Below are 17,587 nucleotides of genomic sequence, written 5' to 3'. Positions count from 1 at the left end.
TTTTCTATTGAGAGATATTTGGCATTTAAACTATTCACCGGTGACTTATCGAATCCCTGACAATTATTGCGCTGCATACTGATTCCTTCCCTAAATTCCTTCTTAAAACTACATTTCCCGTAGATTTACTATTTTGCCCGCAAACTTCTACTAATCATTCCCTTAGCTAAACATAGTGACGTTAGTAACACTAGTTTGACCATAGGTCCCTGTGGGATCGATATCTTTTAAAACTAAAGCGACTGGACTGTGCACTTGCAGTCAAGCACCCGACAGACTATATTTTATATATAGCCAGATCGAGCATCAAGTTTTTCGCGTCGTTGTCGGGGATCAGTTTTAGTCGAATAGTGCGATTCTTTTGTTGCACGGTATAGACTAAGGTAAAAATAAAAACTAATCTTCTCTCCTTTCTTTCCCTGATTGTATGCCGAGTACTCGCTCACAAGGCGATAACTTAGCACCACCAGTTCCTGAATTAGAGCATTTCCTATACGTGAGACGTCGAATACACGAATATCAACAAAAGTACGATATTCCCGATATTTTCTCTCCTCCTAAACCAGAAGAAACACCAAACATGGCTGAAGAAGGACCACAAAATCGTCCTCTTAAATTCTACACTTCCCCGTCCCAACAAGAACCTCACAACAGCATTGCTGCCCCCGCTATAAATCGAAACGATTTCGAGCTGAAACCCTCGCTATTATCAGCCGTCCAACAACATCAATTTACTGGAAATCCTATGGACGATCCTAATGAACACCTGACTAAGTTTGTGCAGTACTCAGATACTGTAAAGGCGAATGGTGTATCTCAAGATGCGATAAAACTGCGCCTCTTTCCTTTCTCACTAAGAGACATAACTTGGGCTTGGTTGCAATCCTTGCCCTCGAACTCCGTTACGACATGGGAAGAACTGAAGAACGTTTTCTTATCCCGATATTTTCCGCCAAGCAAAACAACTATTTTGAGAGCTCAAATCAATGGATTCAGGCAAAAAGATGTGGAATCTCTTTATGAAGCGTGGGAGAGATACAAGGACATGATGAGGATATGTTCATATCACGGTCTCGAAGACTGGGTGATCATTCACACATTTTACAATGGGCTTCTGTATAACACAAAACTTACAGTAGACGCTGCCGCGAGCGGTGCACTTATGGATAAGCCATACAGCGAAGCCTATCAACTCATTGAAAACATGGCTCAGAACCATTGCCAATGGGGAGGTGAAAGAACTCTAGTGGAAAAATCCCAGACTAAGGGTGGAATGTACGAAATCAGTAGCCTTGACCATGTTCATGCAAAGGTAGATGCCATTGTTCAAAAATTAGATAACTTGACCATACCACCCGCAGCCACCGTGGCTGCAGTAACTCTAAACTGCGAGTTATGTGGAAACCCTGGACACACTGCACAAGAATGTCAAATATTAGCAGGAGTCCCAACCGATCAAGTGAATTACACACAAGGAAATCCCTATTCGAATACCTACAACCCAGGTTGGAAAAACCATCCTAATTTCTCGTATAAGAATAACAATGCCCTTTATGCACCGGGCCAAGCACCAGCTGTTCCGCCTGGATATCAAAAGCCAGCTAATAATGCTCCTAACATACCTAGGAAGTCAAATCTCGAATTGATGATGGAAAGCTTCATAGCTACCCAAGCTCAAACAAACAAAGACTTCTTGAACCAAAACATACATACTAGCGAGCAACTTAAATAACTAGTGAACAAAGTAGACGCCTTAGCCATCCACAATAAAATGCTTGAAACACAGATTTCACAAGTGGCTCAACATCAAGCATCTACAGCCGCTCCAGCAGGAACATTTCCTGGACAGCCGCAACCTAATCCAAAGGGACATGCAAATGCCGTTATACTGAGGAGTGGAAAAGAAGTAGACGGACCCGTAGATCCAAGACTCCAAAACCCTGCCATGTACCAAAAACTAGATAAAACCTCAATTGAGCAGGTGAATGAACCAAAGGAAACAGAAGATAATACCCAAGAGGCCAAAGAGAAAGAGAAACCTTATGTGCCTCCACCTCCTTATAAACCACCCATTCCGTATCCTCAAAGACTCAAAAGTTCTAAAAATGCGAGTCAATTTAGGAAATTTGTTGAACTTATGAAGCAACTAAACATTACGATACCCTTTACAGAAGCCATCACACAAATGCCCTCCTATGCCAAATTTCTTAAGGAAATCCTATCCAATAAGAAAAAGATTGAGGATGACGAAATAGTTACACTTACTGCCGAGTGTAGCGCCATAATCCAGAATAACATGCCTCCCAAACTAAAAGACCCAGGTAGTTTCTTCATACCCTGTGTCATTGGAAAATTCGTCATAGACAAAGCTCTATGCGATCTAGGAGCCAACATTAGTGTAATGCCCTTAACCATTTGTAAAAGGCTCACTATGGGAGAATTAAGACCGACCAAGATGTCTGTTCAATTAGCTGACCGCTCAATCAAATATCCTGTCGGTATACTAGAGAATGTCCCCGTACGGGTAGGACAATTTTACATCCCTACAGACTTCATAATCACGGACATCAAAGAAGATGCCAGTACACCTATCATACTAGGAAGGCCATTCTTGGCTACCGTCGAAGCCATAATAGACGTAAAGAGAGGTAAGCTGACATTCGAAGTTGGAGAGGAAAAGGTTGAATTCATCTTGATTCAAATCTTACAAGCAGCAGCTATAGACGATACCTGGTATCTGCTTGATGTCATAGACGAGTGCGTGAGAGAGATGGAGATGCAAGAAACCACATATTTCTGACATAATGAAAATCCAAATCCCTCCGATCTTTGAAGACGATAATTGGCATGAACAAAACCAAAACGAAAGTCTAAGCGAATGCTTAGCACTTACACCCGACCACATGCCATGCCCAAAGAAACCTGACTTGGAACTAAAAACACTACCAAAGAACCTAAGATACGAATTCCTAGACGCTGAACTGAAAAGACCAGTGATAATTAACGCTGACTTAGGACAGATGGAAACTGAGAAATTACTAGATGTCCTAAGAAAATACCCAACATCGTTAGGATATAACATCATCGATCTAAAAGGAATAAGTCCTTCTATCTGTATGCATCGCATTATGCTGGAGGAAGATTGTAAAACCTCTAGAGAAGGATCAACCCAATCCTAAGTACCATAGTCAAGGATGAAGTAAAGAAACTGCTAGATGCTGGAATCATATACCCGATCTTCGATAGTCAATGGGTCAGCCCCGTTCATGTAGTACCCAAGAAAGGAGGCGTTACAGTTGTTAAGAACGAGAAGGGCGAATCCATAGCACAAAGGGTTGTGACCGGAAGTAGAATGTGCATTGACTATAGAAAACTAAATAAAGCCACTCGTAAAGATCATTTCCCTCTACCCTTCATTGACCAAATGCTTGAACGATTGGCTAAGCATTCTCACTTCTGTTATCTAGACGGTTATTCAGGATTCTTTCAAATCCCAAGAAAAGACTACCTTCACATGCCCCTATGGTACATTCGCTTACCGACGAATGCCATTTGGCTTATGTAACGCTCCCGCAAGATTTCAAAGATGCATGATGGCAATCTTCGCCGATTTTATAGACGACATCATGGAAGTCTTCATGGACGATTTTTCTGTTTGCGGGCAGAGTTTTGAAGGATGTCTATCTAATCTTGAAATGGTACTCGAAAGATGCGTGAAAGTAAACCTTGTTTTAAACTGGGAGAAATGCCATTTCATGGTTCAACAAGGAATCGTGTTAGGTCACGTAGTATCTGACAGAGGAATTGAAGTAGACAAAGCTAAAATCGAAATCATAGAGAACCTTCAACCTCCGAAAACCTTACGAGAAATAAGAAGCTTTCTAGGACACGCTGGTTTCTACCGACGTTTCATTAAGGATTTCTCAAAAATAACAAAGCCACTTATGGGATTATTAACGAAAGACGCTGATTTCATATTTGACGAAAAATGCTTAACAGCGTTCAACCAACTGAAAACATCTTTAATCACTGCACCCATAATGCAACCACCTGACTGGAGATTACCTTTTGAAATCATGTGTGATGCGAGTGATTACGCAGTAGGCGCAGTACTAGGACAAATGAAGGATAAGAAGCTTCATGCTATTTACTATGCGAGCAGAACATTAGATCCAACCCAAATGAACTACGCCACCACTGAAAAAGAACTTCTAGTAGTCGTGTTCGCTTTGGACAAATTCCGTTCCTACCTAGTAGGGGCAAAAATTATCATTTATACCGACCACGCCGCTATTAGATATCTGCTAAGTAAGAAGGATGCCAAACCAAGACTTTTAAGATGGATCTTGCTCTTACAAGAATTTGATTTAGAAATAAAAGATAAGAAAGGTACTGAAAACATAGTAGCAGACCACTTATCACGTATTGAAGGGAATAGGCCTGAATAAATCCCAATTAATGATGATTTCCCTTACGAACAACTCATAGCCCAAATGGAGAGTGATATGTCTGGACTAATATTAAACGATACAGAAATAGAAGAATCCATGGAAGAAATACATGTGAATGCAACTCTGCCATGGTATGCTGATTTTGTCAACTACCTAGCCGTCGGAGTACTTCCACCGGACTTATCTTACCAACAGAAAAAGAAATTCTTCCATGACCTAAAACAGTATTACTGGGATGAACCTATACTTTTCAAAAGAGGTACCGACAGTATCTTCCATCGATGTGTTCTGGAGGACGAAATAGATGATCTAATCTCTCATTGCCATTCCGCTCCCTATGGAGGGCATGCAAGTACCTCAAAGACCTGTACTAAGATCCTGCAATCAGGTCTCTTTTGGCCTACTCTATGGAAAGATGTCCATAACGCGGTTAAAAAATGAGACCGGTGCCAACGCACTGGCAACATCTCAAGACGCGATGAAATGCCACAAACGGGAATCTTAGAAGTAGAAGTCTTTGATGTATGGGGGATTGACTTCATGGGACCATTCCCAACTTCTTTTGGCAATAAGTACATACTCGTTGATGTCGACTATGTTTCAAAATGGATCGAGGCTGTAACCTCTCCGACAAATGACACACGAGTAGTGATCAAGTTATTCAAGAACATTATCTTTCCTAGATTCGGTGTACCAAAACTAGTAGTTAGTGACGGTGGCTCCCACTTCATATGGAAAACTTCTTCTGAAGTATGGAGTCCGACACCGTGTAGCAACATGTATCATCCACAAACTAGCGGGCAAGTCGAAGTCTAGAATCGAGAAATCAAACAAATTCTTGAAAAGACAGTAGGAATATCCAGAAAAGACTGGTCATCCAAACTAAACGAAGCTTTGTGGGCCTACAGGACGACATACAAAACCCCGATAGGAACCACACCCTTCAAACTAATTTATGGTAAATCATGCCACCTCCCTATGGAATTAGAACACAAATCATATTGGGCAATTAAAACCCTAAATATAAACTATACTTCTGCAGGCGAGAAACAGATTCTGGACATCCACAAATTAGAAGAGCTGAGATTGGACGCTTACGAAAATGTCAGGATCTACAAAGAGCGAACCAAAATATGGCATGACAAACGCATTTCTAGGAAGGAGTTTAAAGTCGGCGACGTAGTGCTACTGTTCAATTCAAGACTTAAACTTTTTCCAGGAAAACTCAAATCTCGGTGGTCTGGCCCTTTCGAGATCACCAAAGTCCTAAATAGTGGTGCGATAGAAATAAAAGGTAGGAATAGTGACCCTTTTATAGTAAATGGGCAGCGACTTAAGCATTATCATAATATCAAAAATAGAGACTATTTAAATAGTCTCAGACTTATAGAGCTGCCCGCTCAACCCAACACCTAGTACACCGCGACGCTACTGTCGAACTTACGACATTAAACAAAGTGCTTAGTGGGAGACAACCCACCCTTTTTCCTTTTTGTTATCTTTATTACAAACTATTTTCCTTCTTTGTTTTTCTTCTTTATTCTGTTTGCTCCCCTCTTCTTGATTCTCTGCAGTCATTCTTGTTGCTACTAGTAACTAACTTAGACATATTGAATACTGATAAATAGGAAAATTGCTAACTAGTTAGTTAATTACTTTCATCATGCAACAAATAGAGACGGTTTTTAGAGGCAGGGTTCAACGAAGGCGGTATGATTATCTAGCCCGGAAGGATATGGAATTGACCATATATTATGATGGACCGACCATGGATAAATTAGGCATCCGAGATAGCATCCTATTTATGTTTAACCAACTTGGGTGGGAGAATGCAGGCATTAAGAGATGGTTTGTCACGTACCATGAACTAACCTTAGAATTCCTTAGCTCCCTTGTATACAACCCCGAACATGGTTACAGACTTAACAAAGGGTTGATATCCTTTAGGTTATTTAGCATGGAATTCACCAATACCTGTCGAGACCTTATTGACCTCCTAGGATTCCCTAGTGGCCCTTTCATTTTTACTACCCGCCAGGAGGACCTAATCGAAGACATCGACCTAGATGACTTTTGGGGTAGCATATATGGAGAATCCAACCCTAACCCGAATGAGATGCACTCACAAAAGATCCATAACCATGCTATCCGATACTTTCATAAAATACTAGCCCACACCTTATTTGGTAAGGAAGAAAATAACACCTTAGTGTCCCGCGATGAACTCTTCATCTTGCTTTGTGTCGATCAAGGTCGACATGTCAATATTGTGACATTCATGATGGAGAGATTTGTTCACCTTGCTAAGAACAACCGTACCCCAATAATCATAGGTGGCCTAGTAACCATGATAACAGACGCCATAGGACTTGTACGCCCACTTTACGAGCTTGTACCATTTGGAAACATCCGACCCATGGATATCGAATTTTGCTTTAACCACAGAATCATAGGAAACATAGGAAAGGATACCTTTGATTATCTAATCAGTAACGAAGTGGTTCGACTATTTACCTTGCCTAACCATGAGAAAACGAGTGTTCACAACCGTGATAACTAGCTCTATGACTTAGAGGAACACCCTATTGATCCACCTTCACCTCCCGCGACTCCGCCCAAATATGAGTGTATTAATGACCTTATCCATATGGAAGAATCTGACCCTGAAACACATCCTAACTATTATAACATTGATGAACCGATCCCTCCATCATACGCTGATAATCATGCCATGCTCATCACCCGTCTGAGTGGTTTTCAAGCTGACATCACAATTGTGAAAGAAGAGATAATGCTCATACGCTTTGATGTCCTAGGCCTGATGGATATAGTCGTTGAACAGTTTCATCATCTGAACGAAGTTGTAGCTGCATTGGCAAATAATCGTGGCTAATACTACTGACCACTGATTTCTCCTACTCGCACTAAGCAATGAGGACACTGTTTTGTTTTGTGTGGGGAGGGAGCACATTTACTTCATTACTTTTGTTTAATTACTTTATTACTTTTGTTTGCTATGTTATCGTTACTATTATTTTTCTATGTTACATTTAATTTCAATTTATCAATTCAATTGCTATTCATTTATTTCTGCTTATTCATTTATTTATTTATTTCTACATTTATGCTGTTAAAATTCAATTGCATAGTTATCAATTTTTGCTGTTATCATATGCTGTTGCAACCTGTGTTAGAAAATTGAAAGCCAGAGTGTGACGACCGTCACATATAGGGTGACGCCCATCTCATAGACGTGATGACTGTCACGCATCTGCCACGATCGTCACACGGCATGCAAATGACCATTACGAGCATCAGACCGTTGTAGACGACCGTTACGAATTCCAGAGAGCTCGCTTATAAATGCAGGCGCTCTTTCTTTCTTCTTCCTCATCAATCACCACTCTCTTACATTCTGCTCTCCATTATTTCAATTCTTTACAATTTTTTCAAGCGTGTAACTCACAAATATTCCATCCCACCCACCAATACCAAAAGTTTCATACACCTCGCAAATGGCCCGTCAAGAAAGAGGTACTCCCGACCTATCAACCGTCGTATTCTGAAATGGGGAAGCCGGCGAACGTCAAAGAAGCAACTACCTCAAGTTCTACCAACACTCCGTTCAAGCTACGAGGTATGTTGATCATGAATGCCTGACGGAGTTAGGACTTTTGGAGGGCGTGGAGTGGATGCTGGCTAACTCAAGCTTGACGCAACTCTGTACCACGCCGCATCCAACCTACGAAGCGCTGACCCTGGAATTTCTGAGTTCCTACTCTTATATCACACCCCCTGGCGCTACCTAATACCTCACCAGAGTCGCCACATTTAGAATGTTCGGCACCGAGTATTCCCTAAATCAAACTCAGATAGAGAGAATGCTTGGTTTCCGACATGGAGAAGGAATCCACTGCTGCATCCCATAAGGATGGTCATAGATAGCATTTCCAGTTTGGCACAACCTCACCAACATGAACGCCACGAGCTGGGATACGCTCAACGCAACATATATCCACAACCCAACCATTAGATACTTTCACCGAGTCCTGGGGAACACAGTCTTTGGAAGAGTCAGCAACCATAAGGTAAACTCCAAGGAACTTTTCCTTCTTCACTGTGTGTTTGCCCAAATTACGTTCAATGTTACTCCTTTTCTACTAGCCAACATCCAGGCTGCTTGCATGAGAGGCAGCCAGGCGTTTTGTTGTGGGGGAATCATCACCTCCATAGCATTAGGTTTGAACCTGGGAGATAGGCTAGCCAACTTACCAACCTGGAGGCAGAATTCCTCGACATCGACTACTGCCGTGCTTCACACCTGATCAAAGCAAGAGATGACGGGAAATATCATTCTGTTGTCAGGAACAAGGTAGTTCGAAGCATCATCATGCCCAACAGGAACCGCACAGATCCGAGAGAAATGGCAAATTAGATTTTTGATCTGGATGCCCCCGAGCCAAATGATGGAAATCCTGGTAATGGTGCAGATGAAGTCGAGGAGGAGCTTGTCAGAGGCATGCCTTAGCCACCTCAAGAGTACGTTGCAAAGACTTCTTCCCGAGGACAGCGGAGAAGCGAACGAAGACTCGCCTCCATGGAAAACATTTATGCCGAGATGTTACGACATAACCAAATAATGGAAGACCGCCAAACGGAAATGATGCAAGCGATCCAGCAAATACAGCGGGATCAGCACGATTATGCTAACTGGCATGATCAGGGGATGGCGGAACTTTCAGACTAGATGAGTGCCCTGACTTATCGTGTAGATGCCATCCAGGAGTATGCTCAGCATGTAGGATTGGATCCTACCCAGCGAGGAAGGGGTGAGCGCGCAAGAGCAAGAGCCAGAGCACGCAGAATCCAGCAACGCAACGACGAGCAGTGAATTTTTGTTTCTTTCCTTTTTATTTCTATATACTGTCACATTGAGGACAATGCATTATTTAAATGTGGGAGGAAATCCTTATCACTCCTCTACTTGTTTCTATTGCTAATATTTTCAGCCAATACAATTTTTTTTGCTTGTCCTTATCAATCATTTTTACATATTTTGGCATAACAAATCTTTTTCCTTAAGATTAAATGCATACCCTATGAGTATATAGGTTGTCTTATGGAGGCTTTGTTAGGAAAACTGAGAAAGATCTAACAAGATTGATACCGTCTCAACACCCTAGATCCCTCACTTCTACGAGATTCGTTTGAATAACCATTATACCGACACCTTAAGTCCCCATTCTAGATTAACCCCTAGTAGTTTATACTAGCAGTCAGCACCGTCTCAAGCGCAAACCACGTGGAGAGCCGATGAATATAAGTGTTTGATGCCTACAAATTAAGAAATTCCTTCATACTATTTCTATCAAGAAATTGATAAACAAACCATACAAAAGGTTGCAAAGTTATGCCAAAAGAAGGAACAGAAACCCTAGTTGGTTGGTCCAGAGGTACCTGGTATTGGACTCGGTAGGGCGAACTACGGTTCGATCCCCCACAACCTTCAAAAAGGGGATATAAAAAGGGGTACCACACTAGTTACCAGACCCCCGTGCTAAGAAAAGGATCAAACTCACTAACCGGCTACTTCACTAAGTGCGTGCGGAGGCAAATGGCTTAATGTGATTGTGCTAGAATGAAACCGGGTGAAATAGAAACAGAGACACTAGGTTGAGCTATAATAGCATGATTCGAACTGACTTGTGCAAAGGAGAGATCTACGCTAAAGCTGAAAGCTCGTTTCGTCACAATATCTTTAGTGTTCTACTTGAATATCGGTCATCTTAACAAATCCGCCTGACAACCAAGTACGAGTGGGTAATGTATTCGCGCTTAACTTTGTTTTCAAATTGTATTTGCTTGAGGACAAGCAAAGATTCAAGTTTTGGGGAGTTTGATAACGCAAAAACACATCCGATAATTGCCTTGATTTACACTCAAAGATCATACCATTTTAATTAATATCCCGATTATTGCGCAAGTATTCTTGTTGTTTTTGCAGGTATTTAAATCTCCATGCATTAATGAGCAAAATGAAGAAAAGGAAGAAAAAGAAGAAGAAACAAATGAGAAAGCACAACAAAAAGCAGAAAACCAGAAGATGCAGAATTTGTTGATGTGACGACCATCACAGATTCATGACGCTCGTCACGACCCAGACTGTGACGACCGTCATAGGCCCATGACGAGCGTCACGCAGCCACAATATGCGCTTAGAAATAGTCAATCACAGGCACCCAAACGTGCCTAAATTCACTCTAACAAACTTACTCCCATGGATTTCTCATTCAAACCAAGTCTTCCTTGAATATCTCAACCACCAAGACCTAAAGGAGCACTATATAAAGGACCAAAATGGGAAAAATTGAGGACGCCTACATTCACACTTACGCTCTGCAATTTAGTTTTTCAGCTTTCTAGCTTTTTGTATTTTCTTTTCAGCAACCTTGTTTCCGTTGCCTTATTTTATTCACCATTCTTTTTAGAATTCCGTTTTTCCCTTTTCCTTTCTGTTTTCCAGTTAGCCATAGTAGTAGTTTCCTACACTGGGGAACTACTACACTTTATTTAATTTTAGTAGTAATTTATATTGAAGAAGCAAAGCCTACCGACTTGTGGGGGACTGCTCAAGTACTCTAAGAATCGTTATACTTTGTTACTTTGATCTCCAGGTTTTTATTGAATTATTATTATTATTGCCCACTTATTATTATAATTATGTTTGCCGCAATGTTGATCTGTTTATGCCTCGTGTTTGCCTTATTTAACATGTCTGGCTAAATTACAGGTATTAGTATGTAGCAATTTAATTTGATGGGATTTAATAATAACTGGTGAAAACCCTTTTTCTCAAAACAATCTTTTAGGATGAAGTTTTTAATTTAAATTTAATTAACTTTATCACAAAAGCGTGAAAAGCTATTTAATACGGTTTTGCCACGAGAGTGGGAAATTAATTAAGGTAAGAACCAACAACCGCGAGAGCGTGAGGCTCGAGCTGGATAGTAAAAATTAGGCATTGAGTTTAAAAACAGCGAGAGCACTTTAAAAGCAATTAGAACTTATTTATTTTCAAAAAGTAAATTTAACTTCAAAAGGGACAGCGAGAGCGTACATTCTGACTTAAAGCTATAGGCCGAATCAACAACCACGAGAGTGTGAGATAAAGCTTTTTAAATAAATATTTTCTACTGAGAGATATTTGGCATTTAAACTATTCACCGGTGACTTATTGAATCGCTAACAATTATTGCGTTGCATACTGATTCCTTCCATAAATTCCTTCTTAAAACTACATTTCCTGTAGATTTACTATTTTGCCCCCAAATTTCTACTAATCATTCCCTTAGCTAAACATAGTGACGTTAGTAACACTAGTTTGACCATAGGTCCCTGTGGGATCGATATCTTTTAAAACTAAAGTGACTGGACTGTGCACTTGCAGTCAAGCACCCGACATATTATATTTTATATATAGCCAGATCGAGCATCGGTTCTCTCTAACTTTCAAGCCTTTAAAGGCCATGAAAGGCCAGATCGTGGAAGATTTTATAGTGGATCATGCCATGATCGAATCATCCTTAAATATGGCCAACATCACACCATGGTGTCTGTATTTCGACGGATCGAGCCACAAAGAAGGAACAAGTGTCGGGGTATTGATATTATCCCCTCAGGTGGGTCCGACGAAGTTTAAGTACAAGATCAGTGAAAAGTGTTCCAACAACGAAGCCGAATACGAGGCCTTAATAGTCGGTCTTCAGCTTTTGAAAGGGATATGAGCCAGTCAAATTGGAGTGAAGGGAGACTCGGAGCTGATAGTAAAGCAAGTCACACGCGAATATAAGTGCATCAAAGGGAGTCTACTGAAATATTTTATGCCTGCAACACGATTACTAGAACATTTCGAAGTTACAGACATAAGACATGTGCCTAGAAACAAGAACCAAGAGGCCAACGAGCTGGCCCAAATTGCTTCAGGGTATACGATGTCTAAGTCGAAGTTACAAGATATGATCAAGGTTTGAGAAAAAATGGTGTCAAGTACGCCCCCAATAGAAGACATCCTCGACGAGAATGTCAGTCGTGATGGAGAGCTCAATGAAGAGTGTCAGGAAACCAGTGGAGTCGAAGAGGCCTGGGAACCTGGAGTTTTTGATATCAACAGTTCATCGGCAACATACCGCAGAAAGCCAATTATCGAATATTTGGAGAATCCAGTTGAAATTATTGACAGGAAAACCAAATACAGGTGTAAGACCCTAATTTTGACCCTAAGATCCCTCATGGCATCATAACATTGCATTTGCATGGCCTCAAGGATCATAAGCATCTTGACTCCTTACCTTTAGGGTGGGATCCCTTGTGAGTTGGTTTGAGATCACCAAGCATGCTTGAATTGTATATTATTGCTTTTCTTATTCTGTTTACTAACCAAAAGCACAAAAATATGTCACTAACATCTCTTGTTTGTAGCTTTAGCAGTCACAAGGTCTAAAAGCCTCTAGGAGATCCTATGTGCATTGATAGGGCCAATTGAAGATGAAAGCAAGAATGGCAATGGTTACCAAAGCCTTCATCCATCAAATATGCCTCCCAAGTGTCTCAATTCATCATTTTGATCAAAGCAAATCAAGGGGTTTGAGGCTTGTTTCCCAAGGAAACCCTAATTCATCTATTCATCAATTGTACCTTGCTCATGAAGCAACCTCAACCCATGGTCAAATACAATCAAGGGAAGTTCTTTAATTCATCATTCAATACATATATGAAATTATTTGAGTGTCCTCAATCATCAATTCATTAAGATATGAGGTGTGGACTTGAGAAGTTGATCAATCAATTCATCTGACTATTTTGAAATACACTGAGACCTAACTTTTTATGTATTTATCAAATATATATGACCCCAAGAGAAACAATGTTCTTAAGGACCATATGAACAACTTTCATGTTCATCAAAATTTTATTTGAAGCTTGTAAGGTCATCATCCATTCCAAGACATTATAGGTCATTTTGACTAAAACCCTAATTTTGGGTCAACTTCCCAAAGACATAACTCATTCGTTTTTCATGATTTTGATGTGGGATCAAATGCATTGAAAATATTAAGATGTCTACTTCAAATGTTAGGTTGAGTAAATTTTCAAAATCTCAAAATAAATACATGTGATAATGCAAAACATTATAGGTCACTTTGGACCAAATGCGTTGAAATGTGAAAAAGTCCAACTTCAAGTGCCCATAACGTCTTCATCAAAAATACAAATGATGTAAAATGTAGGTCTAAATTAAGTGCCTTGAAAATATCTAAAACTTTCATGTTGAAGATTTTGTTATTTGGAGCTTGCATCATTGAGACAGAAGGGCTTGAACTTTGGCCAATTTTGAAAATCTCACATATGCATGTTTTGCACCCTACACTTCATGTCCAATTTTCATCAATTTCCAAGGCCCATATGGAGTTTTGATCAACATAATAAATGATCCTTACGCAATAAGCATTCCAACCATTACTCGTAAGGTGGTGTTTCCATTTTTGGCATAGCATTTTCGAAGACTTGAATATTATAGTGCAATTTTGGAAGATCATTTAAGTTGCCTTGCATGAGCTAATACAGTCCAAGCTGCACGTCCATTTTGCTTCCATCATGCATCAGCTTTCAATTCCAGTTGGAATTGGGCCCTCCATGCGCCTGTACAGGCCCATGCATGGAGGCCCTTTCCATTCATGCAAGCATTTTGATCATGCATTTCAACTTTCTTCTCCTATAAATACAAGGCCAATGCTCTTCATTTCTTCAACCTAAAGGCGCCCTAATTGCTGCTAAACTGAAATCCCAGCCATCACTAAAGGAACTAACTCACTTTTCTTCAAATTTTTCAGATCTGAACTTTGGTTTCATTGATCAATTTTCAGATCTTAAAGTTCCTAAACCTTCTTCTCTTTGATCTATAGTGTCAACTGTAAGCAATAACACCAAAGAATTGTGACTCAAAGCCTTGCAAATCAAAGGTTCATACCAACTGTTATTTTCTTCGAATCTACTTGCATAGTGCTTAATTCTCATTGTTGTTATGTGATCTGAAGTCCTCTACATAGAGGCAACATTGTTGTGCTTTTAATTTTTGAAAATCATGAAGTTCATATGAACACCACAGATCTTCCACTTCTGATTTCTCTCAACATAGAGATCTAGAATGGATTTGAGTGGTACAGGGGTGATGTACATCACCCCAGCTCTCGATTGATGCTTGGATCGTGCCTTTTGGTTACCATTTTTTCTCTGCAACTTTTGGACATGGCCGGAACTTGGCCGGAGAAGACGGTGGCATTGGCCACTGTCTGGTCTCCAGATTCGATCTGGATCGTTCATTCATGTTTCCAGATTCAGTCTCACGCGTCCTTTGTTATGACTTTATTAATGGCCATGTGTTACTCAATTGACCAAGGCATATGGTGAACACGCGCTTCTTAGCCGTGTGATGATCCACGTCAATTAATGAATTATCATCAGACGACTCACGCTTTTTCCAATTTCTATTTTCTGATTTTTATTTTCATTTTATTATTTTAATTCCCTTTCTTTTTAGAAATTCATATCTCTCTCATTATTGGTCCAAAAATTATGGGACCAATTTCATTCTTCTCCTTTTAATTTCTACTTTCTAAAAATGATTTTTAATATTTTTTATTTTATCATTTGATATTTTTTAATAATTTTCCCTTTTCTGGTTATTTTTAATTCATTTAAAATAGTTGTTGTTATCCAAAAAAATACAAAAATATTTTTCCAACCTCTTTGAATGATGATAGATCTATGAAAAATATTCTCATCAATTTATTAATTGATTTGAGATTTATTTGAGATTTTAGTTCAATTAGGTTATTTTTAAGCAGTTTTAATTGATTTAAAATAGTTTCTGACTTCTAAAAATGCTGAAATTTTTTGTCAAACTTTGTTTGACCTTGTTGAACTTGGGATAATTCACTTGGACTTTTCAAAGTTGATTTGAAGTGAGTTTGAAGTTTGACTTTTCTTTATTATTTTAATTCAAGTTTTATTTTTATATTAAAAAATCCCAAAAATATTTTGTTTGTTCTTTGACTTCTAATCTTTATTTTGCTTCTGTTTTCTATTGTTTGACCTTGATCTTCTTTATCTTTGTTCAATGCTTGTTGATTATCTCATTCCATTTCAATTAATGCACTTTAATGCTTCATCTTCTTCTTCTCCTTCTTTTTTTTTTCTTTCTTTTTGATCAATGAGTTAAGGATTGGTGGCTAGCATTGATACATGGAGGTTTAATCTTCCTTGATTCAAATCTAATTCATCTTGATCATGGATCAAGTGAATGGCTTTGCATTAAGGATAGGTTACTTCCTAAATCATGCAAAGAACCTAAATCAATACAAGATTATTTCTCATCTTCTTTTTGGCATGGCAAGTTGTTGGAGTTTGATTCACTAATCAAGACCTCTAACTTGTGTTGTTGCCTACATTATTATTGACCGGCCTCAGATAGTTGTAACTTCTACATAAGTCCAATTACGATTGCTTCACATAGCGCTAAATTTGCCTTATGGTACACTAACTCTAACACTAACCATTAACCATTAACATTTAATTCTAGCACTTTACATTTATGCAATTTACTATTCTTGTACATATTATTCATTTGTTTTTCCCTTTGCTCATTTGAGCACATGTTTATGTTAATGCAATTTGCCTTTTGCTCACTTGAGCACATAATTGTGTATATATTATTGTGCTTGTGTTTTTGTTTTGATTATTATGGACCAAATGCAAAAATGGACAAATGGACTTAGTTTCTAGGACATTTCCTATGCAAAATTGGAGTAAAAGGACCTTAATGTTGAAGATGGATTAGAAGGATCAATCCTCTAAACTTACTCTCGTTCATTCTTGATTTACTTCATGGAACTTTTTGATGTGTGTGCTTTTGTGCTAGGGAATCCTATGTGAGCCAAATTGAAGAACCATTGCCATGTTCATCCAAAGTGAAAGATACAAGAAACATTGGGGATCTTCTAAGAGCTTGTTTGATTATATTGATTGCTTGAGCTTACACTTATTTTGCTTGCATATTCCAAAGGATGGGAGCTACTTGGATCATCAATATGATCTCAAGAGAGGAACTCCATTTGTGGTCTTGTTTCTTATCCTTCATCTCTTTTATGATTAGGACTCTAGCCATTCTTCTTCTTCCCTCCACTCTAACCCAAGCCAAAACTTTTTGTGCAAACATTAAACACTTTTTTTTTCAAACATTAGAAACCTAAGCCTTATGCTTTTGATTTTCAAACTTTCTTTTCATAACACTTATTGTGAATTGAACCTTTAAGTCAACTTTGACCATATTTTGTAAATACTTTTTATTGGTAAATATGACTCATTCAAATACTTTTTGTGGTTTCAATGGCCACTTTCTTAATCAAAACTTTTTCATAACCTTTAGCTATTAGGTTTGAGTTATCCTTGAGGTAGATTTAATACTCACCTATATCCTTAGTGATGGACAATGAGTCTTCCATGCTTATTATAGGGTTAACCCCTCACTAGCATGTTGAAGTTATCCTCACATGGTGGATTTGTGGTTTTAGGTTGAGTTTTCTCCCTTGGATAACAAAAAACCTTAAGGCTTTTGGACCAATCAATTCACCAACTTGTTTTGAGATTTTTTACCCCGAACTACGAGGTTTTGATCCTAATCTTTTTTAAGATGGTACGTAGGCAATGAGTTTATCCATCCAAACACAAAATGTAAATAACTTGCATATTCTCTTTTCATCTCTTCAATCATGTTTGCACAAACAAATTTTCACAAAATACCAACCTTATAACAAGTATGGAAAGGGCTCCCTAGGGGTACCTAGGATGTTGTGGGTGCTTAAAACCTTCCTATTGCATAACCAACCCCCTTACCCCGATCTCTGACATTTTTACTAGTTTTTGATTCGACAAAACTTTTAGGTTTTTGTTCGCTTTCTAACCATTCCTTTGGATAAATAGAAGTGCGGTGGCGACTCGACTTGTATGGTTTACCTTGGATTTAGTAAATATCTCTAATGGTAACGAATACCCCGCTACAGAAAAGTGGCGACTCTGCT

General features: G+C 39.1%; 1 non-coding gene across 1 annotated transcript; it reads right to left on the bottom strand.

Moving 5' to 3' along the window:
- Positions 1-967: 967 nt before the first annotated feature.
- On the bottom strand, positions 968-1,074 carry LOC127089656 (small nucleolar RNA R71). Its single transcript, XR_007791219.1, has one exon. It is a non-coding gene; the product is annotated as a small nucleolar RNA R71 (small nucleolar RNA).
- Positions 1,075-17,587: the final 16,513 nt, after the last annotated feature.

The sequence above is a fragment of the Lathyrus oleraceus genome, chromosome 5 (assembly GCF_024323335.1).
Source record: "Lathyrus oleraceus cultivar Zhongwan6 chromosome 5, CAAS_Psat_ZW6_1.0, whole genome shotgun sequence".
NCBI classification, from domain to species: domain Eukaryota; kingdom Viridiplantae; phylum Streptophyta; class Magnoliopsida; order Fabales; family Fabaceae; genus Lathyrus; species Lathyrus oleraceus.
The sequence above is the reverse complement of the archived record's forward strand: the minus strand, read 5'-3'. Positions and strand labels throughout refer to the sequence as shown.